This window comes from Panulirus ornatus, chromosome 49, assembly GCF_036320965.1.
Source record: "Panulirus ornatus isolate Po-2019 chromosome 49, ASM3632096v1, whole genome shotgun sequence".
Taxonomy (NCBI): domain Eukaryota; kingdom Metazoa; phylum Arthropoda; class Malacostraca; order Decapoda; family Palinuridae; genus Panulirus; species Panulirus ornatus.
Window position 1 is genome coordinate 7,752,265 of NC_092272.1, and position 24,231 is coordinate 7,776,495.

Below are 24,231 nucleotides of genomic sequence, written 5' to 3' on the forward strand. Positions count from 1 at the left end.
GGTGTAGCGAAGGTCTGATGAATCAGAGTTCCCTCCGCCTCGTCACGTCGTTGGGCCATACCATTAAAAACAACGAGGTTGCCCATTCGATCTTCATTTGAGGACATGATGAGCCGCTGCTTCATGTATGCCTGGCTTGATGCCTGTCTCGCCCACCCTTGTTTAGAAAGTGCACATCTAAATGGTGTGGTGTGAGGGGGTAGATGACTGTGGCTGTGTGAGGATTGATAGCGCTGTACATGACACCAACGGTTACGTCTGCGTCTTTTTTAGTAATTATCGTTCGACACAGTCAACCACTGGATGCTGCTGCAGCTGCCTCCTGCATTACAGTTTCCCTTGACCTTTACAAGAGCCAGGATGTCGTCAGGGACGCGCTATTGTGATGGGGACTGGGAGGTGTCGCTACGTCATCAGGGAGGCCTCCATCAACGGTACCGGTTTGATCATGACTGTGACTTGGGCGTGACTGTGAGGAACCTTTGTGTCCTGGTGTATAGCAGGAATCATCCTTGGCTGTGAGCCTTTTGTATGTTTAGCGGCTGTAACGCTGCCGCCCTTCCATCCATCCCGTAGTGATGATGAGGATAAAACAAATCCGTTATTCCGTTCGGCAACAGCGGTAAAAAGTTCCCTTGAAGTTGAGATACACAGACATTCTGATGCGGAAGTTTTCATATAATGTTACAGATTGTCTAGAAATACCAACATTCACGTGCGGATTCAGCTTCTCCATGTTCTCACACTATGATCATCGCTACTGACGACCAAACCATCAAGGTCATCTTCACTACCCACTTGAAAAATCTAAATTCACTTCAGATACCATCGTCATAACGCCATCATCTTCGCTAGGCAAGAGTCAAGATGCCATTCTTCACTACAACCTACAACCCTAGCCAAAGTTATCTTCACTTGATCCTCGTTCACTACTTTCCTGACCTCTGCGCGGTACCTCAAAGTTCGTAACCACTGCACCCTTACAACCACCATACTCTCGACAATACTTTCCAATATTAAACGATGAAAATACTTTAAATCTAATTCTTAAAATTGGCCTTTGACCTGACCCGTAATCAGAGGCCATCACATCATCATCTTCGCTACGTTCGTGACAACACTGACCCTCACGGTCAAGTCAAAGGCCATTTTCATTGTGCCGTGCGATGACGTCATGATTGTTGCAGAGATTGAGGAAATAAACAAAAAACAACATTGCGTCCTTCTGAGGGAGACTTAAGAAGCATACGTATGTCCCCAGCTACTGGGATAGCAGGGTCTAGATAAATCAGGCTTTTGTAAACAACCTTGTTGCCATATAAACGTTTGTAAACACCAGCCATACCGATGCATCCCTCCGTAAATCCTTGTAAACAGCAGTACTACCACGACCTTATGTAAATCTCTGTAAACAGCAGCGTTCACACACCCTTGTGTCAAACTCTGTAGAGGACAGTATCACTGCATCTTACTTGTCTTAAGCCATTGTAAACATCAGTTACCACATTCTCCTGGCACAAACTTCTGGAGCATTGTTACTATGTGACAATGTTCCTATGTCTTCGTGGCGAAGCATCCTCCTCCCCCTTTTTCGTGCATTGGTGAGTGTGTTTGTGGGCGCGCGCGCCATCATAAGACATTAGACCATATCTAGTCTCCAGCAAACTTATGCTTACACCAAAGAATTCACAGTAGAAGCCTCCTCCGGCGTGGCACGAATGTGTTCAATACACCTTACATAAGCGGGGTAGGAAGGCAGGTGGCGCCGTGTCAGTCTGCAGCAGCAGCGATGCAGAGCCAGTGTTGCACATCCTCAGCCACCATGAAGAGGTCCACAACTGTTAAGACAGAGATATTACCCAGCATCATGACTACTCCAGGCCTGTAGCTGAACGTGTCTAAAGACCAATTGTATCTAAAGATTATACAAAGGTTAGTTGAACAACAAGGCAGTACGTAGCTAGAGTTGTCTGCCGCCATGGGATCTCATAAGTACTGTCCATCTAAAGATAATCACATAAACAAGAGTGGGAACTTCGGGCTGATCCGAAATTCAGTAACAATCGCCAAGGCATGACAGCCTCTGAACATTATCAGACACTTGGGGAAGCTCTCGGATGCCGAGGAACACAAGAAGCCGTGATGGGAGGAGCATCACACAACATGCACACATTAGTTGAGTCTTAGGAATACAAAGAGCCGACGAGCCAGGAATCATTACTGAATATGTGAGCATCGGTGGACTGTGCGAGGGGACATAACGGGCGGCAGGGTGTGTGTGAAGCACATGATCAAGCAGTCATTGATATTTATCTGCACCCTGTAAGGTGGGCCAGATTACTGCCTGCCAAGATCAAGTACATAAACTTTGCACCGTCGTAAAGTAGGCTATAAAGTCCAAGTCAGGTATCGAGTCTTCCCGGGTGCTAATCATATTTTATATCTGACCGACGGTGTTGCTGGGAGGCGATGCTGCCAGATACACATGATAAGCCTGACTGTGGCAGATGTTGATAGCACTAGGAGATACCTAGTGTTGCTGGAGTCTGTACAGTTACATAGATGGCGATGCTGGAGTGGGGAGATGGAGGTGTCGACAGGTCAAGGTGATTTGAGACCCAGGAGTTGGTGGAAGGAATTGGTTAGAAACAAACGTAGAAATCAGAGTTAGATAAAAACATGATCAAAGCAGAAACTTGGAAAAAGAAGTATAATTGATACACTTTAATCACCAAATACTAACTATAAGGCCAGTGGAAAGCTTAAATTAGTTAGGGTTGAGTTTGAGTTGGAGAATGTATGTCTGTGGCAGTGTTTTACTGATAAGAATGGTCGTCGCTAATACGGTCGTATTAATAAGAAAGGTCTTCAGTAATACAGTTTGATCAATAATCAAAAGATCAACAATAGATGTTTGTGTCAATAGGAGTTGTTATAGTTAAGGAAAAGTTTTCAAGAAGTCTATCTTGAATCTGAGTGAGTTGAGGATTTTTTGTGTGATGAAAGCTTTGCTGTTCATAAAGGAAGGTCCTCTCGAGGTTAGCTGAGGTAAAGGCGTACCCCAGGGTAGTGTGTTTGGACGTGTATCATTTCTCATATATAATGATGACTTGCTAGAAACACCTTTGGGTACAACTTCGTTGTTGGTGAGGCTCTCTCATGTCAGCGTCAGAGCTCGATGTTAGGAGTTACTTTCAGATAAAGTACGAATTAAAACAGAGAAGCTTACATATCGTGCGGGTCGATTTTGACATCAGTTCTCCGGTCTGCAGTAAGAATCGATCAATCAAATGTGAAGCGAAACACAGTGATGAGTTGCTGGAACAAGGTAACGACGTCATAGATGAATTGGTGATTCAAGAAAGAGCCACTTGATTGGTCGTGTAAGGTGAGAGGAGGAGAGTCTGATGGTAACCTCCGGCAGTGGTTCAAACTGATTACCTCAAGCTCTGAGGAACTGTGTTCTAAACCACACCTTGGCTTAACCTGGGCAAGACATCTTGCCCTCCGCTTCACCACGGGGCGAGTCGGCGGGGTCTGGCCCGAGCGAACGGTCAGGTCTGGACTTAATGAAGCTTGGAGGAACCACGCCATTAGATTCTGCCTTTCCTTCATGTAACATTAACTCCTGCCTCACCCCCCAGGACCTGAGTAATATCACTTCATTCACAAGATGGGTGTCAGCAAGCACTTTCCTCCCCACCCTCCCGCCCACTGATCACTCAGACAGGATTCACTCGGATGTGCTTTTGAATTAAAAAAAAAAAAGAGAAAAAGAAAATTGGTATTATCGTCTCGAAATGTCATTCATCCGGACGATTGTGTTCTCATAGTGAAGGTAATCAAGGCTGACGTTTCCAGTCAAGAATGATCCATGTTTATGCCAAACGAGTCTTCCTCCACCTGGTGTCCATGAAGGAAGTCTATGGAAGTAACTCTGAGGACTTTGTTTTACTAGTCCCACGTCCACCTACCCCCATCACCGCTGTCCATCACCACCACCATCACTGTGGGTCGCTCCCTCCTCCTCCATCACCTGGCACACACACACACACACACACACACACACACACACACACACTCCATCACCACCACACACCAGACTCCCCATCATCGCCACACACTACCCCCCCGTGATAAATCACCGCCCTCCTCTTAATGGGAGTATGATGCATTTACCATATTTGTTGTCGTACGTAAGTTAACCTCAACTGATGACTCTCACCCACCCTTCTCTCTCTCTCTCTCTCTCTCTCTCTCTCTCTCTCTCTCTCTCTCTCTCTCTCTCTCTCTCTCTCTCTCTTTCTCTCTCTCTCTCTCTCGCTCTCTGTTTATCCCACAGCCCCACTTTCGCCCTTTCCAACCTCGAGGGGCGCGCCCTCCCCACCAGCATCACCTCACGCCCTTCATTGTGGGCGTCGCCATCTGTCAGGCTTGTGTCAAGGACGTGGTCCCGTACAGCCTCACGAATTTAGGAAATAAAGTCACAGGAACAAAGTCGCAGTTTAAACGTTCATACAATTCTTTAGATTCACTGAAGTAGAATTTTAGATCGTTCCAGTTGGTGACGGCGAGGCTGGTGCAGTATAGAGCATGGACCACAAGGGGTCTCAAGGGGACGCCTTAAGGCTGCCTCTGAAGCGGTGGGTCTCGACCCCCTACGCCCTAGGGGACTGCGAAGGTCTTTCCAAGAAGGGTGGCGAGCTGTCTGCGGTGAACTGACTGAATATTTTTGTCCATAAGTTAGACTTGACACAGAGTGAAGATGTGTGCGAAATGCAAAAGCAATTGGTCCAGATTACGGACTTTCTGCTGTGGCATATATTTGTGTGTGTGTGTGTGTGTGTGTGTGTGTGTGATACCCTCGTGGTGATGATAGCGGGTTGCGGGGAACAAAGACCTGGCCGGGGTTATCGGGCAAATCCACATGAGAACCAGAAGTGGTTTTATATAGTAAACAACATAGCCTTCAGTCGCTGTTGAGGAACGAAGGATTTCCAGATGAAATGTAACGTTATGTACACTGTTGGTGGTGACTGAATAGTATTCATCATATTCGTATCTCTTATGTAATGTGTTGGTTTCTGTGTTCGTTTTGTTCATCTGAAGATGTAATATTTATAGCTTGACATGTGATGTACTGATAAATGGTAATTAGTACTTCTCTAAGTTTCTATAACAGTAAAATGGCAACTTGAAAAGCTTTTTGAGTTCCTTGAAACGTACTTGGGTTTTAGGAAGACAACTGCGGTAGTTTTACGCTGAGGTGTCGCTGAGATGCGCTTCACAAACACACACTAGGGACCGTGACAGTCGCCAGAACTGTGTGTGAAGACTTGGTCCGACCACCAGAGGGGACCGTGCGGGTGTACAGGACAAACATGACCGGAAAAGAAAAGCAGGAAGATCGTGTTTGATGAAGACCAGTCGTGCTGGGACGAGGGTTTTACCTCACTATCCTTACGTTCATCATCACCATCACTGTTACCAGTATTACTGAGGCGATGTACCATCCCAACTTTCCTTTAACCATCACGATGTGCTCATGTTGAAGTACGGCGTGCGGTGCTACGAAAGATATTCAGACCACAGTTTGGTTGGTAAGACTGTGGTTGGTTATACGACACGTGCGAGTATACTCATAATGCTCCTGGTGATGATATACCTCGCAGGGTGGGTATGAGGAAGCATAATTACCCGGACAGGAGTGCGTTGAGGCTGCCATGTTGGGCGAGGAGCGAGGGTGTGACGGTGACGCTGGGGCCGGGAGGACGTCTGTCGCCACCATCCCTCACAACGGATTACGGAGGCGACCCTCCGACACCGTGGTGTCCTCTGGTCAGGCACCCTCACCCCTGCCCGGCCGCGCTACACACCTTCCTCATAACTTATAATACATGAACACTTTCATTAGTTAGTCAGTTACGTTGATGGTGTCACGTTAGAGGTCGAAACTCAGCACTTCCTTTGGCGATGTGTTTAGAAATTCTTCTGAGGATGAAGATTTAAACGAGTTTATTTTTCTTCGCTGTAAGTGTGGAGTAGGCGAGCGTTTCTAATAAGGTTACTGGAACATGGGGGTTAGGGGCTGACTTGTGGTGTGTCAACATGGCGGAGCTTCGGCGTTTATAGTGGTTCCTTACTGGCAGGAACTCGTAACACACACACACACACACACACACACACACACACACACACACACACACACACACACACACTACAGTTTCCATAGCATTACGGGAGGTAGTGGGGAAGGGTCTGTGCCTCAGGAGTAACATGTGCATATGATGGCTACACATGTTCCTATACCCAGCCTCCCGCCTCTCATGTGTTGCGTCCATACACATAACTTTACATATTTGGGCCACTTCCATACACACATGTCTTTCACACCTACACAGCGGCCATGTATAGACGTGCCCGAGTGCTATCTGTCTTGTGTAGGCAGAGTCACAGCGCCGCCAGGAGCCCCACACACCATGATGTATGTGGGCCACATGAATAGCGTCATCACCGCGGGAGGCCAGCGCCAAGCTGGGCACGACGCCTCGACAGTAGTCGTCGTGGTAGTCGTCGCCCTTGTCGTCCTGATGACTGGCTCAATTGTTGATGGTAGTGGTCGTGATGGTGGTGGTAATGGTGGTTGTGGTAGTGACGCTGGTACTTGTGTTGTCGGAGGTGATGGTGGTGGGGATGACAGTGGTGGTGGTGGGGATGACAGTGGTGTTGGTGGTGGTGGGGATGACAGTGGTGGTGGTTGTATGCGAGAGATTGTTATCATGTTGACCTGTGACAACTGTTGTCGTGACCTCTGGCTCCTGGTCAGGCTGGAGAGATTCTGGTCCTCTCGTATGTTCCACTGGGGTTGTTGTCCTTACAAGTGATAGCCATGTTAGGCGTTAATACCACAGTGCTGGGACGTGTGAGGGTCTGTTCCTGACTCTGTGTTGAGGAGGAGTCGGGACTTATGGTGTGCCAGCAGTAGCTACCCTCCCTAGTACCTGGCTAGCCTGGCAGACGCCTTGTAGTTGTTTCTCATTCGTGGTTGTGGCGTCCTGGTACTCCCTCTACCTCCCACCTGTTCACATGTCTGGGGTCGAGGCAAGCTAGGAGGTGGCCAGCTTGGCCGTACTTTAGGTTGTTCGACTATGCACTACCTCGCCACAATTTCCGTCTGTCCTGTGTAGCCAGCACGAACTGTATGGCCATTGCGATGAAGATCTGTTCTTTTCCTGTATAAACATTGTGGTGAAGGATGAATGATTCTTTCCCTACTGTGTATTACGCTGATAAGTCAACAAAGATTGAAAAATAGGCAGACAAGGTGTTGGGTTTGGGCATTTATAAATGTGTTTTCAGAACTGTTCCCTGGATGACTTCCTGTGTTGTGATGGGCGACATGTGTGCGTCTCGATGTTTCAGGGGTACGTGGGGAGTGTCCGTGGCTGCCGTGTGCCTGTCTTAGTACCTTTGGCCACCGTAGAATATGTGGACGTCCGGGGTCCAGCCATCAGCGCAGTTAACGCCAGTGTTGAATTATTTTTCGTCGCCATCTGCCTCAGTTGAACCTTACACTGTTGCCAACTCGCAGTGTCATATCCTGTCTTCGTCGCCATCTGGCTGGTGGACACTCTTTTTGCCATCTTACTTTATTAGACCTTTCTTTGTCGTCACCTTGAGAGCGTCCAACCCTTCTCTGCTGCCACCTGCCTGGCTATATTGAATCCCGTTGCCTCTACCTGCCTGGCTATATTGAATCCCGTTGCCTCTACCTGCCTGGCTATATTGAATCCCGTTGCCTCTACCTGCCTGGCTATATTGAATCCCGTTGCCTCTACCTGTCTGGCTATATTGAATCCCGTTGACGCCATCTGTCTGGCTATGGTGAATGCCGTTGTCGCCACCAGCCTACTTTGAATCTTTCTCCGTCGCCACCTGGCTGAGTCAGGCTCTTCTTTATTACCATCTGGACACTTTGGTCAAGTTACCCCTACACGTCAGTGTTGCTCAAGACGGTAGTGTACAGAGAAATGCATATTTCACATTCAAATGTTCCAGTTTTCCCTCATAAAACTGCCATGAATATTCATTGAAATTAAAACCATCACAAAAACCTTCATACACATATTTGCCTACACCGTGAATGGTCGTGTGGTGTCCTGGAATTCACTGGGTAAGTAAAGTGGCAGCAGAGACCTACCCGACCAGTTTTTATGAGGGAGTTTTGACAGCTAAATACGCCCATGATAAGAAAATAGCTTTGGATTTTTTAACCAAGTCTCAAGAGGAGACGCGCCAACCAGGGACAAGACAGCTAATTGGATCGTTCTTCTTGTATTTATTTACCAGTGATGTAATTTCCAGTCAGCAGGTTTGTCCTGGTAAAAGATTTAATGTAACTTATTGTCTGATGTTGCCACGTATATAGACGTTATGATGTGTCACATGAGCACTTCAACTCTCGGGATTGTCTACAAGTCCTCTGGGAAAATAATGTTTAAGAAGTCAGAATTTTTTTCAGTGAGATTTTATTGTGTGCATCACAGACGGGCCAGCAGCAGACAGATGCGTCTGATGTGAGCTCAGTAAACACGCCATCATCTTGATGGCCATAATTAGGACGGGCTTTCACAGAGCAACATCTCACTGGAAGAAGAAAATATACGTCGCTGTGGAGTACGTTGGAAATAATAAGAAAAGTTTTGAATAATATAAACAAAAAGTTTTCTTTGTTGGTTTTTGTTCTGATGTCAGTGATGATGCAGATGATCAGACGTGTACAGGTGTGTTACATTTACCTGTGGCAGTACTGCTGCTTCCTCTGGTGTGGCGGCAGGTGGCAGTACTGCTGCTTCCTCTGGTGTGGCGGCAGGTGGCAGTACTGCTGCTTCCTCTGGTGTGGCGGCAGGTGGCAGTACTGCTGCTTCCTCTGGTGTGGCGGCAGGTTATCAACTTAGTATTTTGTAGCTGTAAAGCTCCGGCACAAGAGCAGTTAATATCATCACATCTTCAGTCGTTGTAGTAATATCACACGTACAACAACAACATCAACAACTCTGGTAAAACATAGAAAATATTTACTGTTCGTCCTTACCTGACCTGGTCTGCCCTGCTCTCCGCTGCCTCGCGTCTCCTCACATACGTACATCATGACCAGAGTTACAAGTCTGCCCTCACCTTCCCCAGCCTTACACTAATAAGCTACCAGCAGCCCAGGGCCACGAAAGCCCTGATTTGGGGTGGGAGTGAGAGGGACCTTATCTCTCGTGTTATCTCTGGGTCTGTAGAAGTTCCCGGGAGGGGGAGGGAGAGGGAGGGGGTATAAAAAATGATATTTACAGAGACCGTATAGGGCGTGGAGTGGGGTCGGTGGCGGGGCCGAGTCCAGAGTTTTTGTGGAGAGCCACACGTTAATTCCCACACCATACTGAGAGGTTACGGTGACTCCTAGCCTGACTTACGGTGGCTGGCGGGTCGTCCTCCGCCGCGTTGGCAGGCCACCAATGTCCTGTGGATGGGTTGAGGATTTCGCTCTCCAAATACGTTATCCAACCTCTTCTCTGCTTCTTGAAAGCAAAGATTTTTAAGATAAGAGAAAGTTGCGGACAAGTTTGTGTTGTTTATGACCTGAGTCATGACTTCTCTTAGTCTTTCATCGTTGCTTGGGTTTACAGCCGAGTATACTGCTGCTTCGTCGAAGGTGTCTGTGGTTTACGTCGGGGAAATAGTAATTCTTCAGTGACTGGTGGACTGACTACAACCTTTCACCATTACTTTCCGCCTCTCAGGAGCTTATAGAGTACATCTCCTGCTGATGTAGACCCAGGCAGCTACCACGATGTACCAGGAAGCACATGGTGTCCCCTGTGACCCAGGTCACCCATGTCACAGGGGTGAGAGGCGAAGACAGCAGGAGTGCCACACCGGAGGTAACTCAGCCGGACGAGAGTGTGTGTGTGTGTGTGTGTGTGTGTGTGTGTGTGTGAAGGCAGAGAGCCTCGGATAGATAAGGGTAAAGAAACACGTGGGATACAAGATTCGACCTGTTCTGTGTCTGCTAAAATAAAGAAGAAAATGTAAGGCAAGTCAGACTACAGTGTGGCTGGTGGCACCTGGAAAGACGGTCTGATGTCTGTAACTTTCTTTCGTGTACAAAGGAGCGCCTGAACCCCTGGCCTTCTGTACCTGCTGCCGCCGCCGCCATGGTCGCCGTCGCCGCAACTTCAAGAGAAATCATCCAGCGAGAAGCCATTAATCAGTCGCGGGTGGACAATCAATTAGCCAGCGGCCACGTCCGCCTAATTGTGGGTCCACTCGAGGTCGATCCAGGTGATAGTTACGTCAGGGGCGGCGATCTGTGGCCCGTGCCTGGGTAGGCTCGGCGGGGAGGCATCGTGTGGTGTTTGCGAGGAGCAGCAGCCTGACGTAGATCTGTCCCTATGTATCTGTCTATCTGTGTGTCTGTTTATCTGTCTACCTGTGTATCTATCTACCTGTGTATCTGTCTGCCTGTCTATCTTTCCATCTATCTATCAATCTATCTATCTGTCTGTCTATCTGTATTTTTGTGAATCTATCATGTGACATGTGAGTATGATGCCGCCACAGGTTCCACTCTTCATCATGCTTCTAGGTAATGTACGTCATCGCCAGACGTTAATGACTTGTGGTGGTGTATGGAAAGGTTGTGAAGATGGAACGTTTGTATGTATGAACGTCTGTATGTATGAACGTTTGTATGCGTGTTATCCCTCACGTGACGCCGTACACTGACGCATCTCACACATGATCCAAAAGTTTGAGTCGTATACACACAGTGACAAGCATCAGGACTTGTACCGTAATATGCACCTTGCAATATGATCGATCTCCTTTTATATATGAGTGTGAATCAAGACCAGATGAGTTGACACTGTCGCAGCAGCAAGACAGAACTTCACAGCTTAGTTGTTAATGACGGTGCAAGACAGAGGCCTACAGACGGTGCCGGTCATGACCCACCACACACAAGCTGTGTCATCACCACACCACAACCTACCATACCCTCAGCTGTGCCGGAAGTAGGGTAAAGACTGTAGTAATTTCTCTGTTGTAGGTATTGAAGAACTTAATGAGTTATGCAGACAACGGTAATATTCGTATTTAATAATTATGACAAGATTATTACACTGGAGGTGTTAGCTGCACCTAGAATGTCTACTGCCAGCTGTATTATGAAGACTGAGATATATCTGTGCACAGCACACGCTTCCTGGTAAGTGTAAACATGCGAATTCCTAAGCGCCTGTGAGGCCCCCAGCCGACGGGTGAAGGAGAACCCAGTGAGGGGGGCCTGGCGCAGCAGGAGCCTGGCTTACATGCAGAACATGTAAGTAGGAAAGGTGATGGTGAGTAGCCATGAAGGTGACAGACGAGCCGATCAGCCAGCTACCGCACGACGCGGGTCTGAGGTGCCGAATTATGCAAAGTGAGTCAGGTGACTGCATGAAGGAGCATCAACAAATGACTGGTGTCAGCCTGATGCTTGTTACTGCCTCACTTCCCCTGTGCACCCCTGCTGCGCCCGCAGGCTGATGAGTGCTTGCAACCACGTCGGCTGCATGGACGACTATGTCTGAATCTTAGACAACCATGTGTGATGGGCGTTCTGGTGACTAACCGGTTTCAGTTTTATATGTGAGAACTTAACATTCGTACGTAGTGTTGTTGTGTACATTTATATTCCTTAATGGGAGAATTATGTGGCCATTAATCACAGTAACAGATTTGTGATGGCAACACGCTGAGGTTCAAGACGTGTACCTGGAATATATCTACCTAACACCCTCTCCACGTTGTTTAGCCTTTTATCCTATATATATATATATATATATATATATATATATATATATATATATATATATATATATATATATATTGTTCGCTGTTAAGAGCGTTATTGAGGTAGCACCAAGAACTGACGAAGAACAGCCACATTTGCCCATATCCTCACCGTAGACGTCATGTTCTACGTACCAAAACTGAAGCCTTTTATTCACAACTAAACCCTACACACCTTCCCGTTCTTTTCCTTGCCTGCTTCACATAACCAGGTTCAGCCAGTTGGCAGAACGTGGCCCCTTGTATACGACATAAGCTTCACACCCTGTTGCATGCTAAGGCGTCTTTCACTCACAATATCTTTCACTTCATCTTTCCACGTCTTCTTGGGTTTCCCATTCTCCTTTGTTTTTGTATATGATTTATATATAAAGGTAAATCATTCTCTATGAGAACGATATATCAGTGAGAAGGAAGGGTCTATCAGGTGATGCATTTGAGAGGAGGGTCTATCATTTGATGTGTTTAAACAAACTGGGAGAAAGATGGCTGCCCTGCGGTATTTACGTTGCCGGCAGTAATAGGTGTTTCTCCATCTTGTTGATCATCATGCTCATGATCTTATCTTCTCCCCAGCAGGTAAGCGGCACCGGGGTGTCCTGCGGGTATGGCTGTGGCGCCTCTTGTAGGGATGAGGTGAGTGTCGTCATGAAGTTATCTTAGCAGAGGAAGTGACCCTCAACACACCGGGTAATGTAAAGCTAAAGTTTTCATCGTTACATTGATGCTTTGGTCAGTGTGTGTCATACTTGTGATGCTTTGATGTGTTTAAGTGTTTGTGTCAGCTGTCATGTGCAGTTATATGGTTTCAGCAGGACGCACGACCCTCGGGTATGATGGACAGGCCTTTGACTCGTTCCTAAAGGGTCAGGTCAAAGGCCAAGTCCGTCGAAATATCTTCCTCCAGCACGAATATAAACGCATCTATACGTAGTAAAGTTTTCAACATAATTGGATTTAAGCACACATGTTGAACACAGACGTATACAAAGTACAGAAACAAAACACATACCTTATACATCGTCCTCAACACACACATCGACCTAAAAGCGCCAATATACTGGCAAACAGAGACCTGACCTGAGCCAGTAATGGCACATCTAAGACACGCATCTGTTCTCACTGTGCACGTGGTCCCTGTTTTAAGACGCGCATCAGTTGCATAGTTTTTAAAGTTAATTTATTCCTATTGTGTGAGTTAATTCAGGAAGTGAGGAACGTTTAAATGAAAAGAGCCATTACGAATCGTATTCAAGCTCAATGATGTAGTTAGCATTTGAATGATAATGAATAAGAGGGCATATGGAGAGAACGAGTGAGGAAATGTTGACAAAGAGGATATATGTGTGTCAGAAGTTTTGAGGGAACAAGGAGAAACGGAAGACCATATTGGTGAAAGGATGGAGTGTGAAAGATTTTGAGTGATAATGGGGAGCAAAAATGGGTATATTTGAAGGAATGATAGTTGCGAAGTATGGGCTATAGATTGGGTTGGGGGGGTTTTTTGGAGATTAAATACTTATGAGTTTACCCTCACTTGTAGTGATCATTTTCTGTGTTTGCGGTCTTGCGTACGTTTTCTATGAAGGGTAGCAAATACACGGAGTGACTCACGACATTATCGGAGACGAGAGTTTGATTGAAAGGCTGAAGTTACTGAAATTTAGGAATGATTAGACGATGTAAATTGTTAATTTTTGATTATACATAAAAAATTAAGATTGTTACTACTGTAACTGTACCAGCCGAGAGTGTTCGAATGTAATGCAGACAACTGATCAACTTTGACGTTGACGTGTCATGTTCAAGGTATTGTGATTATTCATTTAGTGAGTTGTCACGAATGGGTTGGTGAAATATGTTGTAGCTGCATTATACGTTTGTATCTGAAGTATTTCATGAGTAATTGCTTTGGTATCTTTACAGCTGCGTTACAAATTATGAACCAGTAATCATTGTGTAAAAGTTTGAGACAGCACGATCATCTTCAGGTGTTATAGACATAAAAATGTTGTGCTCTTTTTATGAAATTTTGGGTTTGTCTTGTTAAATACATAAGTTAATATCAAAGGTAAGTAAGAGTGATTTGGTATAGTAATAGCTTGTTCCGTAAAACTTCAGTTCCCCCTTACAATGTTTTCTACAGTTTATGTCCTAACGTTTTCTTCTTCGTACGTTTTCTGTTTTACACGGTGTAGTTTCTGACCTTCCCCTTCTCGGTACATCATCTTTTGATAAAGGAAAGGAAAAGAAAATGTCCTTCCCTCTCAAGGTCTTTGCATGGTTTCTTTGCATGTCCCCAGTCATTAGTCTTTTGCTTATTTTGCTTATTTCTCTATCAGTCGTTTTCGTTGCACCTGCTCTTATTTCCACGTACTTTACTCTTCACACGTCTGCTTCGCCTTCATCTCATCACACCCTGCTCTCTATATGGCAGACTCTTTCAAAGTCTGTGTAGTTCTGTTCACCTCTTGTTTCATTAATACTTCTTTCAGCGTACGTTTTCTTCCTAGCTTCTCTGCCTGTCTCCTTTTATATGTTGCTCACATTATCCTCGCTACTCGCTCTTGTCGTTGTCCGTTCTACACACACAACCTTCCCGCACGACCTCATCTCCACATACCCTGTTAATATATCATGATGTTTGCTTCACGTTGTGTATCAGTACCATCCATCACCAGTGTCACCCACCTGCCCGTCTTGTACCAGTTTCATCTTCTTATTGCTGAAGCACAGATCTTCTTTCCTTTGGTCAAATGTTGAAATATGCATAACCTTAAACTCCTCTTTCCCTTCAAATGTGTTGCTATGGTTCAGTTGAGATGTCAGTGCTACATCACCTGCCATGATGTCACTAAGCTGGTCACTATCCCCTTGAGTTAAGTGAGTGGGACATACTCCAGGCACGAACATGACCTCTTCCTGCTCACGTTCCTCAGTGGTTCCTTACGTGTTTCTCCTGACGTATCACCTCAGGGAGACAATAGCAGTGCCGGCATTAGGTCAGGAGGGCCAGGCTGTGTGTGGCAACATTCCCTGTAGCTTCCACTGTCGCAAGATTGTAAATTGCTAGCTTGGGGGTCGAGTCCCGGTGAGCGGAGAACGTAGTGTGACTTTAAAGAATTGTGAACCTGTGACTTATTGTGGTGCTGGCGGGGTTGCTGCACTCGGGTCGGGTGGAAAGTCTTTTGAAACTGAGTTGATGTCATTGTTGAAGTTTGGTTATGGTTGCGGAGGCTAAGCTGCTTTGTTGTTCTTGTCGTATTGGAAGCTCCAGTTTGGGACAGCAGTTCCTCTGGAAGCCAGACCATAAAAGACAGACGAAAATGAACCCCCAGAAGAGATAGATATCTAAGGCAAGAGAAAGAAAGGAGGCAAGAGTTGGGGGGGGGGGTGGAGTTGTGAATGTATCATCTTTGTAACAGCAAGTTGCTATGACCAGAGGAGGATGCTTGGAAGGGCTAAAGGTACAGTTGGTTAGATGTTACCTTACTGGCTGTATATACTTCAGTCATGAAGAAGGTACAGCCTGTAGCTGCCTCTGGACAGGAACAGCTGGTCAAAATGTAAAGTGTGGCTGCTGCAGTAGGTTGTATGCTGGTACAGTGCATCAGACGTGTTGTGAATTCATCTACAGTAGGTAAAGTACAGGAACTGGGTAGAACGTGTTTTGTCTATAGTTACAGTAAACTCTATACAGATCCAGTGCATTATACATATCAATACGAAAACTTTAGGTACATGAGAGATGAAAATGATACAGGATTGTTGATGTGCAATTATGACACCCTGTATACAGTCAGCTTTGGTCATATCCTGTTTACAGTCAGCTTTGGTCATATCCTGTATACTGTCAGCTTTGGTCATATCCTGTATACAGTCAGCTTTAGCTGAAGGCAACACTAACTGTATCTTGTGTCGTATGATTGGTTGATGCTGTTGAGAAAGTTGAGGAGGTGGTATGTAGTGAGGGGTTGGGAAGGTGCTGGGATTGCACTCTGACCCCAGCCAACACAACGCACTCTCCCCCAGCGTTGAGCAGGTACTGCACAGCAGACCCCAGGTGCTGGGGAGATGGAACTCTCGCCTACTGTTCATGGTGGTGCATGACGCGCATGACATCCGGTGTACCTGTATCATGAAAGTTCGACCCATGAACACGAGGGTACGACCCTTGGATATAATGGCCTATCCATCATACCTAAGGGTCGTACCGTCATATTCACTGATCGTACCGTCATGGTCAAGGGTCGTACCGTCATGCTGTCGAGGTTATCGTCCATGTAGTGAGCGGGAAAAGTGAATTAGGTTCATTGCTCACTCGTTCCTGTGTGTTTATGTTACATCGTACTTTTGTGGCAAATGAGGTTTGTTGAATGATGATTATATATTTACCTACGATACGCCTCCTTGACTGTTGCTGCCATCATTGTTGTGGTCAGTCAAGTGTTTACTGTTGGCCGTCTTGAGGTTCGTCTGGTGTGTCTGCATTGTTTGTACAATTCTGTTTTTGTTTGTTTTACTGTCATGAAAATATAACGTATAGCGTATGTCACTGATGCTTACCCTGGCAGTGTTGATCACTACTTCTTGCTTACTGCAATGTTGATCAATGTTCATTATATTGGTAGTATTAATCACTGCTTATATTGCCTTGACAAAATTCGTCTTCGGTTATTGCTCTGACCTTCACGGTAGAGCATGAGATATTGTCTATCTTTTACTATGTGCTTGTGTCACAGTCTGTGCGTCATGGTGTGTGTGTGTGTGTGTGTGTGTGTGTGTGTGTGTGTGTGTGTGTGTGTGTGTGTGCGCGCGCGCGCGCGTCATGGTAGTGTGTGTGTGTGTGTGTGTAGGGCAGGTGTGTGTGTGTGTGTGTGTGTGTGTGTGTGTGTTGGGCAGGTGTGTGTGTGTGTGTGTGTGTGTGTGTGTGTGTGTGCGCGCGCGCGTCATGGTAGTGTGTGTGTGTAGGGCAGGTGTGTGTGTGTGTGTGTGTGTGTGTGTGTAGGGCAGGTGTGTGTGTGTGTGTGTGTGTGCGTCATGGTAGTGTGTGTGTGTGTGTGTGTGTGTGTGTGTGTGTGTGTAGGGCAGGTGTGTGTGTGTGTAGGGCAGGTGTGTGTGTGTGTGTGTGCGTCATGGTAGTGTGTGTGTGTGTGTGTGTGTGTGTGTGTGGAGACAGACCCCGGGGGTGGGCGTGATTACCAAGTGTAATTAAGTTTCTTGGTCCATTGTAGTTTGTGTTGAATTTTGGCCAGCGGCTGAGACGCGCGCTCTGCCGCACGCACACCTTCACTGCACACGACGACGCACGACCCTTGAGCACGACGGTACGACCCTTGAGCACGATGGTACGACCCTAGGTGGTGATGGCTTGGTGATGAGGTCGGGTTAGAGAGCTGGTCACCCTGGGATCATATACCTCGTGTACAGTGGTGGGTTGTAGAAATCATACAATTTTGTAATCATGGTATAAATCAGTCTTACATTACAGTAACTATAATGTACAACAACGTGGCGAGAAAATAACGTCTTAGCATGAACGATATATGTCATTATATTTCTTAATGATGTATGATTTTAATGCCATTAGAGTTGTGTGTGCATGATCGCATGACTGTGGGCAACACGTCACCCAGCCTGACCCCAGTTCGACCCTGCCGGTCGGGTTGCCGACTGTGTTGTGTATCAGTAATGACCACTTAACCCTGTGTAACCTAGCCAGTCGTGGTGTCATTAACGCTCTTGAGCGAGAGTTCATGACTGCATGAATGTCGAGAGTTTGTACAGTAAGAAAGAAATATTTTATGTTCAGGGTTGAACTGACCTGACCTAGCTTACCTAAACATGACCACAGTTGCCACTTGACTAGACCTGATTGTATATGCTTCCAATTATTCTACCCAGAGCCAACATTATGACACCAGAGTTAACACTGAGACATCACTTTGCCATACTTTATAATAAATTGTTTAATGTATTTCCTGACCTCACCATTCACTTCTATATTGTGGATTTTGGTGTGTTTATTATTAGTGTGTTACGAGGAGTGTTACCCACTTGTCCTGTCACTTAAGTTTGTCTGTATGTTATGTCTTTTTACTCATAAGTGTGTATATACGCATACGCACACACACACACACACACACACACACACACACACACACGCACACACGTAATCCAGGTACTTATGTATCGACATAAGTGTGGATCGACTGTCGCGCCCAGGATTCAAACTCTTGCGGTTCCAACCCTGGGTGAGCTTTAGCTGAATCATAGTCATTCATGCTGACCACCACACCACAGAGACCCGTGTGTGTGTGTGTGTGTGTGTGTGTGTGTGTGTGTGTGTGTGTGTTCAAGTCAGTGGTGACACAGCAAACGGTTCGGGCGCAAGACCGACCCAGGAGCACCGGTCACTACCCTGGTTATGGAGTCATCGCCCGCCCTGGACCCGCCCCGTGTGTGTGTCTGGTGTCACCTGGGGGTGGGGGGCGACCACTAGGGAGGGAAGGGTATGAAGGGGTCACAGGTCAAGGGTCACGTGAGGTGGCCAGGGGGAACGTATTCAGTAGAGCCCGGTGAGTGTCACTGTCCTGCTGGTGTTCTTAGTATTGCTCGGGAAACTTTGCCTTCCATGTCTTTCCTTTGCTTCGGGAGGATTTGTCACTGTTGCTGCTGCTTTGACGTAAGCATATGGCGACGGAACACGACGTCCTTTGTTTACAGGTAAATTCGATTGGAATATGAGCAGGAAAACCAGGTGTGTGGAGCGGAGGCAGGAGCCAGGATTGTCGTGGGTAACACAACAAAGGACGCGTGCTGTCGGCGAGGAACACAGGAAGTTACGTGACAGTAACAACAGAAGAAACCACAGCAGCAGAAACAAAGTCAAGAACAACAAAAACAGTAGCAGCGGCAGCAGGAACAGCGGATACAACAGGATGATAAGAGGTGCCGCAGGAAGAGAGCACAGCATTATAAGGAACAGTAGCATCAACAGGAGCAACAGTGTTAGCTACAGCAGCAGCAACAGCAACATGAGCAAGAACGGTAGCCACATTGACGTAGCATTTGGAATAACAATACAAAAAGTTTTTAGATATTGTGATTCTGACAGTGTTTGATTACACACACACACACACACACTCAGCGTCTACGCCAGCAGGGCCTACCGGAGGAGGGCGGCGTTAGAGCGCCGTCGGCAAGGGCATGCCTGGCGGGTGCCTGCCGAGGATTGAGGCCACCTCGTCTGCTACGCGGGATCACCAGAGGACGTCCCCGGCTGCGCACATAGACAAGGGGCCGCAGGGACCAGTTGTAGGGGAACACTAGTCAGTCTCGAGAGAAATGACGGACAATGGTTGAGCCTGTCTGGCCTGCCACAAAGCTTGACGAACAGTACCTCTTGTTTACCTTGATACGATGTCCCCCTCTCCACCACGTCTTGGTGTTTCGTGATTTCATTGTTAGAGCGAATTACTCATGATTACTGCTCTTTATGGTTGTGTGTTCTAGTTTAACGTGTGTTGTGGTGTTGGTTTGCGGTGGCTCTGTGTCGCACTGTTTACCTGCAGGTGTCAGGTCTGTGTGGCTCATTGCTGCTCCTGGACATATGACGTTTTCTTTCCGCTGGTCTCTTGCAGGTATATTTATGATGTTGTTAAGAAAGCATTTTGAGGGAGCAGAATCGTTTATATTATGTGTGTCAGATATTCATAAGGCTCTTGTGACACCTCCATTACACCAGCAAAGGTCACATGGCGTTCATCATATGCCGTCAACATCTGTATGACTTCAAAAGTTTCGTTCATCATAGATAACTCCGTCCTACAGACTGTATGTTATCAGTATTTAGTGTTGTCTCATTGTGACATAACTTTGTCCTTAATGGTGAAAAAACTGTTCACCGCATAGAAGATTGAGAACGTTATGGTGGATTCTTGGTTTGTGGATTATCTGGTTGATTATGGGTCAGATTGGTGGTCTGTGGACGTCACTGGGAATTGCGTTTGCCTGCCAGCGTGTGCGTCTCGCCTCACTCCCCAGGGGCTGGGTAGGTTGAGATGGAGCTTCGGGTGTCGGGGATGTGCAACTGCTGTTGTTTGTAGTGTGTCAGGCGGGGCAGTCCGGGGCGTCGGTGCTACTGATGTTTCTGACGTGTTTGTGAGGTAGCCGGGGAGGTCGGGACTGTGCGCCTGCTGCCGTTTCTGGGGGTGTCTCTCAGGGCAGTCGGGGCTGTGTGGTTGGTGTTGGTGGTGCTGGGTTGTCTGGGGGAGGCCCTCAAGGCTGGGCCAGACCCACAACAGCAAGTCACTGCAATTTCGTCTCGGACGGAACCTGGGGGTATTGTTCCCCCACCCCACCCCTCCTCTCTTATCCCACTACCGCCCCTCCTCTTCCTCTGTGTTGGTGCTCCCTCTCCCGTCCCTCCGCCGTCTGCTGCCTCCCGTATTACTCAGTATTATTGCCTGACACTTTATCTGAGCAGATGAAGAGTGAAGATATTATTTTTCCTGTAGAGTATGAATTATTCTGCAAGTTCTTGGTGAGGATTCACACCTCCATGATGGTTCATCACCAACAGTAGATCAGTCATCGTGAGGTCGATATTTGATTGTCATCTGCCCATCAGGTGAATCTGCCTCCCTCCCTCCCTCACACTCACCACACTTACGCTTCACCCTGGTTGATATGTGGGTGATTCCCTCCCTCCCTCCCTTCCTCCTGCCCTAGCAAACCCCATCACAGACTTCACCCTCCAGGCTGGTATCGACCCCTCACAGTAAACCAGAGTCTCTGCTCTTGTTTGGTCGAACGTTTGAGATAGTGTGGAGTGTGGAGGGTGGTCTTGGCGTAGATGATGCGCCTCGGTGGGCGGGCGCCTGTGTCGAGCATCTTCTTGTCTTGTGTGTTCTTAGTTGTGTCTGTCGTGTGGGCGAGGGACGTATGGCTTACTGGGGTGGTTGGTCTGTTATGTCTGCTGTGTTGGTTGGTCCGTTACGTCTGCTGGATTGGTTGGTCCGTTCCGTTTGTTGTGTTGGTTTGGTTGGTATGCAGCACGTGCTCGATCTTCAGTACATTCAAGTACGCCAGGTCTGCTGTGGCTGCTGGGTTCCCTTGTGTGTGGCGTGACTGTGAGGGTTCAGCTGGGCCGGGCCTGCGGGAGCACAGCCTCGTCTCGTTCAGATATTATATGACGAGGGTGAGCATGGTAGTGATGGCTTGCTGAACACTGCCGGCCATCGATGAAAAAGCTCAGCGAAACCTGGTTTATGTTTGTATTTAGAATGTCGTTCTTGTAAAGAAACTTTTGAGAATTATCATGAAGAAAATGTGATATATTTGTTTACATTCTTTGAACTGAAAAATCATTTTAGCTTTTGTTGCGCGAGTGACGATTTAAATGTACACTCTCACCCATCCTGTGGTACAGAGACCACAGAGGCCAAGGACTGGGCCTCAGTGACTGATCACTCAGCTAGAAAACAGTTCACTGGGACTGGACTGCAATGAATGAATTATTTAGCGGTTTACACTGTACGTGAATTGTTTACAAAGGTAAAATAATGATTAGTTATGATAACGAGGTAAACAATGAATTGAAGTGTTAACGATAGACAAAGTCAGGATACTTGTCAAGTCTGCTGAAGACGGAGACAGAAAGGTGGGCGTCGTGGGTAATGGTTCTTGTTCACAGACGTGTGGAAGGGGAATAAGGGTCAGACAGGGGTGAAGGGAGGGGAGGAGAGGGGGCAGGGATAAGGAGGAGAGAGGAAGGCCAGACAGAGGGAAGGGGGACTCGTGGATACGGAAGGAGAGGGGAGGGTAAGACCAGACAGAGGGGAAGGGGACTGTTGCGGATACGGAAGGAGAGGGGAGAGGCATGGGGAGGGCCAGACAGAGGGGAAGGGGACTGTTGTGGACACGGAAGGAGAGGGGAGAGGCATGGGGAGGGCCAGACAGAGGGGAGAGGCATGGGGAGGGCCAGACAGAGGGGAGTGGCACTAACTAGGTCAGAGCAGCGGTGGTGGTGGTGAGGGCGGCGTGATGACTGCTGTCGGGGATCCCGGCGCCGCCGCCAGGCCGGCTGCTCCTCCCCCATGTCCTGTGTCCTCCTCCTCCTCTAGGAACCAGGTCAAGGTCACGGTGTGGTCCCTCTGCGTCTCTCTAGAGTCATGGTCACAGTGTGACCCCGAGTGACCCCTGCTAACCTCTCCTGCTGTGACTTCCTGAGAGCAGTGGTGCCCTTCGTCAGGTCATGTGTACTGTGCCTGTAATATGTACATACAACCATACATACAACCATACATACATACATACATGTATGACACAACACACATACCGCATCGCATGGTGACGTCATGGTAGGTTAGTTTGTTTTCCTTACAGTGCCTGACGTGAGCCACAGGGAGGCCGGGAGCCCGCTTCTCTACACCAGCAGGCACTCACAAGCTCCCCCCCCCCCCCCCCCCCACTGAGGGATGTATGAGTCACACCAGCAGCCAGCTGACCTCTCTCCACCCCAGCTGGTGCACCAGTGGCCGCACTCTGCATCATGCTAACCGCTGAGGTGGATTCCTCGAGCCCGTGTGAGGCCGCACCTGCTGGAGTGAGGGCTGACCCCTGCCCAAGAGGTGTTGCTCCTGACGGTGCAGGATGGTGACTACAACATCTAGGTTGTGATGGAGATGGGCTACCAGCTGTGTGTTGTGTTGGAGATTGGTTATCAGCGCTAGGTCATGGTGGAGGAGATTAGTTGTAGGGTAGGCTAGGGGTAAGGGGGAGAGAGAGAGAGTTACCAGCCTATGGGGAACAGGACACAAAATAAGTTGGGGTGAGATAGGGAGGGGTTTGTGTGGGAATAAGGTGGAGGAATGAGGTGGACAGGGGGGGAGGGATGACACTGAACTGAGGGAGAAGGGGAGGGGGAAAGATTACGTGTGGGTGGTGGGGTGAAGGGAGAAGAGAGGGTGAGAACAATACATGTGGGGGAGGAGGGGGAAAGAGTACGTGTTGTGGGGGTTGGGGAACACTACGTGGTTGGGGGAAGGGGGGGGGGGTAAATCAAGCCCAGCAGAAGGTGAACGTCTTGTCTGGTCAGCGGAACTCCTGCCATGAGTCATGCGTGCCGGAACGCTTCGTTCACTCCACCTGGTCCAGGCTTTTATCTTATTTTATCGGTTCTTTCAGTTCCTTCACTCACGGAGGAGGAACAGGACACGGGGGGAAGTAGGGGGAACATAGTTTATCTTAAAATTCACAACAAGTTTTCGCGTCTGCTTTAAGGGTGTTGGAAAGTTATGAAACGAAACGAAGTCCAGCGATACAGTCTGGGAGTATGACTAGTGCAGCAGCAGGAGGTAAACATTACTGAAATTGAAGGTGAAAAGTTGTGTTGTAGGTTGTGGAACGCAGCATTATGGGAGGGAGCCGTTGTGTTGTAGGTTGTGGAACACAACCAGACACAGCCCAGGTCAGGCAGACACAGCCCAGGTCAGCCAGACAAAGCCCAGGTCAGCCAGACACAGCTCAGGCCAATCAGACAACATCCCAGGTCAGCCAGACACAGCCCACGTCAGCCAGACCCAGCCTAGGCCAATCAGACAACAGCCCAGGTCAGCTAGACACAGCCCAAGTCAGCCAGACACAGCTCAGGTCAGCTAGACACAGCTCAGGTCAGCCAGACACAGCTCAGGTCAGCCAGACACAGCTCAGGTCAGCCAGACACAGCTCAGGTCAGCCAGACACAGCCCAGGTCAGCCAGACACAGCCCAGGTCAGCCAGACACAGCCCAGGTCAGCCAGACACAGCCCAGGTCAGCCAGACACAGCCCAGGTCAGTCAGACACAGCCCAGGTCAGGCAGATACAGCCCAGGTCAGCCAGACACAGCCCAGGTCAGCCAGACACAGCCCAGGTCAGGCAGACACTGCCCAGGTCAGCCAGACACAGCCCAGGTCAGCCAGACACAGCCCAGGTCAGCCAGACACAGCCCAGGTCAGGCAGACACAGCCCAGGTCAGCCAGACACAGCCCAGGTCAGGCAGACACAGCCCAGGTCAGCCAGACACAGCCCAGGTCAGCCAGACACAGCCCAGGTCAGCCAGACACAGCCAAGGTCAGGCAGACACAGCCCAGGTCAGGCAGACACAGCCCAGGTCAGCCAGACACAGCCCAGGTCAGCCAGACACAGCCCAGATCAGGCAGACACAGCCCAGGTCAGGCAGACACAGCCCAGGTCAGGCAGACACAGCCCAGGTCAGCCAGACACAGCCCAGGTCAGCCAGACGCAGCCCAGGTCAGCCAGACGCAGCCCAGGTCAGCCAGACACAGCCCAGGTCAGCCAGACACAGC

At 48.2% G+C, this 24,231-nt stretch overlaps 1 protein-coding gene and 1 long non-coding RNA gene across 9 annotated transcripts in view; one reads left to right on the top strand and one right to left on the bottom strand.

Moving 5' to 3' along the window:
* Nucleotides 1-24,231, top strand: part of LOC139764378 (cytospin-A-like) — a 394,738-nt gene that overhangs the window by 81,273 nt on the left and 289,234 nt on the right. The window lies entirely within an intron of this gene.
* LOC139764267 (uncharacterized) lies at nt 8,492-9,237 on the bottom strand. Its single transcript, XR_011716336.1, has 3 exons — nt 9,095-9,237; nt 8,799-8,929; nt 8,492-8,646 (listed from the first exon to the last, which is right to left on the bottom strand). It is a non-coding gene; the product is annotated as an uncharacterized lncRNA (long non-coding RNA).